Genomic DNA, 4,593 nt, shown 5'->3' with positions numbered 1-4,593 from the left:
TATTTGCCCCATTGTATCTACCATAGCGTTATGTAGACGTAGTTTGTAGCGGCTGTCAAGTATTATTGTTTATTTTTTTATTATCTAGCGGCATGAGTTGAGCCACAGCCATGAATTGAGCATTGTCATTACCCGAGTAGTGACTAGCATGATGTTTACTCTCGGTCTGTTCCTCATTGCGTCCCGAAGACCGCGTTGACTGTGTTTTAGTTCCGCTTTACTTGACATATTTCAAGAATCGGAATTTGAATGTTTGTGAATCGTTCTCAAATCTTGCACGGCCGGATCGAGTCGGAAATTTCGCACACCTCTAGTATTTACTTTCTTTTTTTTTTTTTTTTGTATTCATCAGGATGCTCATGTGTTCTTTAACGACCAAAAATAGTCACTTGCTCTATTAAGAGTTAATGGTCTGAGGTGTCAGCTTTTGAATTACTCTCCACTAAACTGACTACTGTCCCTGGAAGGGTTAAAAGCATTTACTTAAAAATTTTTTTTTTTAAATAGAACCACTCACCGGCATCAACACCTCATCCCCACCACAAAGCACGGCAGGGGAGAGCATCATGATTTGGTGCCGTTTTGTTGCCTCAGGGCCTGGACAACTTGCAATCATTAATGGAAGAATGAATTCAAAAGTTTAGCAGGATATTTTGCAGGAAAACCTGAGGCAGTCTGTCGGACAGTGTAAGCTGAAAAGAGGATGGATGCTGCAACAAGACAATGATCCAAAACACAGAAGTAAATCAACTTCTGAATGGTATTACAAAAAAAAAAAAAAGAATGTTCTGCAGTGGCCAAGTCAAAGTCCAGACTTAAACCCCATTGAGATGCTGTGGCATGACCTAAAGACAGCGATTCATGTCAGACATCCCAGGAATCTGACTGAACTAAAGCAGTTTTGTCGAGAAGAATGGGCCAAGATTACCTAGTCCTGATCGATGTACCAGACTGATCTGCAGCTACAGGAAGCATCTGGTTGAAGTTATTGCTGCCAAAAGGTGGTCACAAAATATTAAATGTGATGGTTCACTGAGTTATTTTTTCCCCCTCCTGTTATTGTTTGCATATTATCCTCATTAAAGTATGAAAACCTATAAATGTTTGGGTGGTTTTAGATAAGAGACACTGCTCTTTCATCTGTGTGATTTTGACAAACATCAGTTCACATTTGATGGTGATTTTATGCAGAAATGAGAAATTGCAAAAGGTTCAGGTACTTTTTCATGCCACTGTATGTAGTCGAATCGTCTCAAAGTATGATTTTTATTCCAATAATAATGCTATTTAAGATTTCATTTGTCATGTCATGTACACTTTAATGGTCTTAAGTGTCAACCTTTGAGTTGCTGTCCACTGTGCGGACCATGGTTCCTGAAAGGGTTAAAGGCATTTCCTGCCATTTTTTTGGTACTCATTATGATGCTCGTATGTTCCAGTGTGACACCTGTAAGAGGCGGTTACATTGCAGCGATAGTGTTGCATAGTTACGCAATGCATCAAAATGGAGCATGGAAACCTATAAAACGTGCGATGAGAATTCAATCAGACTCAACGTTTCCAGCGTCACTGTTTGTTTTCTTTCTCGTTGTATCGCTAACATTCATGCAAGGTAATTCACTGGCCAATGTTACCTCAAGGTTAAGCCTTGCGGAACGAATAGTGTCTGCCACCTTGACTACCTTCATCTGCTTGATTTTACTATTTCTCAATGGTATCATGTTGTTCACTTTGAGGAACAAATGTATGTTTCGGGAGACATCGCGCTACATCCTGCTGTATAACCTGCTGCTCGGAGACATGCTGCAACTGGTCGTCTCTCAGCTGATGTATTGTTTGACCTCCTTTCGCATCACCCTCACGTATCCTGCGTGCGGTGTACTGGTCCTTCTCACTAATCTCTTCAGTAGGATTTCTCCTTTGGTGCTGGTAGCTATGTCGCTGGAGAGATATGTGGCTGTGTGCCACCCTCTCAGACACGCCTCCATCATGACCAGAGGGAACACAGTGAGGGCCATGCTTGGAATGTGGCTCGTGTGTTTTAAAATTGTTCTCATTCAAAACCTATTAATTTTGATGTTTCCTTTTGAACAGCTGGAGAGTATGCAAATGACACAGCCATGCCGTTACATCGCTCTGTTCCTCCTCCCCTTTTCCGAAATTTACCACAATACCTACTCTGGTTTGGTGTTCTTCTTTGCAGGCCTGGCCAACATTTCCAGCTACATTGGTATAGTCATAGCAGCCAGATCGGCAGCCACGGACAAAGTGTCTGTGCGTAAATAAAAAGTACATTGCTGCTGCACCTGGTGCAGCTAAGCTTCAGCCTTTTGTCAGTGATCTACTCCAACATCCTCATAATTCTTTCATCTTTGTTGAACTGGGTGGCTTTTAACCAAATGCAGATCTTTTTGTTTGTGTGCTTTTTCTTATTGCCCAGATCTCTGAGTTCACTCGTCTATGGGCTGAGAGATCAAAGCCTTAGAATTGCACTCTTCTATCTGTTCTGCTGTCGCTTCAAAGGGCCATTCAAAGCTGTTGTGTCCTGAGAATATTATTCGATCCTTCTGCCTCTGCATTCAAACTTTAAAAACGCTACAGCATTCAACTTAGACAAACATTTAGACCACATGTGCAAGGTCTACCGTTTGTCATCACATTTATTTGTCATTAGTGTTCATAGGCTGAATACAGGACGTGTCTGTACAAATCTATTGTAATACACATAAAACAAACAGTTACAGAATTTCAGTGATTTGTGACACTGACTTGTAGGAAGAAAAAGGCTCTAGTGTGATGCAAAATGTTTCACGTGACCCTATTTTATATTTGTAATGACATGTTTTCAAACTACTTTGTTCTCATGTACTTAGAATAGCAGACTTGAAGAATTACATGTGTTAGTCTACAAAGTGTACATTTATTGTCATTGCATGAATAAAGAGCATTTGAATCCAGCAAAATCTTGTCCGAGCCTGGTTTACCAGTGAGAGCTTTCATAGAGGGCTTATCACATGTGCAATGCACAGGTATCTCTTCCCCTCTTTCTGTTTTTGTTCATTTTGTTTCTAGATTAACATTCATAAAGACAGAATTGAACTTATATAAATACAGTATTTCTTAATCATGGAAAAAATTTCAAAATAAAATGGTCATTAATTGTGTGTGTATATATATATATCAACAATTAACAATAAAACATCAACAATAAAAAAAACCCTGAATGAGAGAAAATAGAAAACAAAAGATCCACATGGCAAGCACGGCCTTCGTTGTGTTCTTTCTGGCACTAATGGAGGCGTGTCTGAGGGGGTGGCACACAGCCACATCTCTCTCCAGGGACATTACCACCAGCATCAGAGGAGGCATCCTACTGAAGAGTTTGCTAAGCATCGCGAGCACGCCACACACAGGTAACATGAGGGTAATGCGGCTCAGCAGGTACATCAGCTAGGTTATGGTCAGCTCCAATGTGTCTCCAAGCAGAAGGTTGTATAGCAGGATGTAACGCTGCATCTCCCGAAACACATATTTACTTCTCAACCTGAACAACATGAACCTGTTGATGAAGAGGAACATCAAGCAGCAGGAGGTAGTCATGGTGTCAGTTACCACTCGCTGCAGCTGGGTGGTCACATTAGGCTTCATCAAGGTTTTCAGGATGTGGAGGGCACACCAATTAAAAATAGAAAGGAATTCATGGTGCCAGTGAGGTCACGTCACAGTAGACGTGAAATGACGTTAAAATGGCACATTTTACAGGATATGTTTGGTTGCGCTATGTTGATGCATCAGGTCACTATGCAACACCCTCATCGACCAAGCTCCCACTCCTTGTCATCGTCACGCTAGCTAGGACGTCAACAGATTGGTATCGTTAAAAATTATACAAATCTAAAAAAGAATCATGACACTTGAATCTTTTTGCGTTGAAAAGGAAACAGCCAAAAAGAATGTAGTGAATCAAACCACATTCAGCATTTGTAAACAAAAGAATGCTAGGAGTCCAATCCATGTTGTCAGCCCTCGTTTTCGTCGGAGAAAACCTCGACCACAAACTGCCGTTCGGTGTCTGGGTGGACAAGAACAGGTGCATTAACAAGCATGTGCTTCAGCTCAACAAAAGCAGTCTGTCCTACCGAAGACCATGAAAAACTGACCTTGGTGGATGTGAGTCGAGTGAGAGGGGCCGCTAGAGGGCTATAATTTCGGATGAATCTGCGATAAAAATATGCAAAGCCGAGGAAGCGTTGCAACTGTTTGTGAGTAGAGGGAACAGGCCATTCCCTAACCGCCAACACCTTAGAGGGGTCAGCCCGCAGATGTCCCTTTTCCACCACGTAGTCTAAGAAGCTTACTGAAGGCACATGAAATTCTCGGCCTTGACGTACAATCGGTTTCGCATGGAGCCGTGACTATACATCTCTCTATACATCTCTTCTAGTGAGCGGGAGAAAATCAGAATATCATCCAAGTACACAAAAACAACACTGTTTAGCAGGTCTTGTAACACATCATTCACTAGTGCCTGTAATACAGCGGGTGCATTTGTGAGGCCGAATGGCATGACGAAATATTAAAAATGGTCTAAAT

At 41.6% G+C, this 4,593-nt stretch overlaps 1 pseudogene; it reads left to right on the top strand.

Moving 5' to 3' along the window:
• The first annotated feature begins 1,605 nt into the window (after positions 1 to 1,605).
• Positions 1,606 to 2,549, top strand: LOC130911261 (odorant receptor 131-2-like; annotated as a pseudogene).
• Positions 2,550 to 4,593: the final 2,044 nt, after the last annotated feature.

Source organism: Corythoichthys intestinalis, unplaced genomic scaffold (genome assembly GCF_030265065.1).
Source record: "Corythoichthys intestinalis isolate RoL2023-P3 unplaced genomic scaffold, ASM3026506v1 HiC_scaffold_23, whole genome shotgun sequence".
NCBI lineage: Eukaryota > Metazoa > Chordata > Actinopteri > Syngnathiformes > Syngnathidae > Corythoichthys > Corythoichthys intestinalis.
Note: the sequence above shows the minus strand (reverse complement) of the source record. Positions and strands in the feature narration are given on the sequence as shown.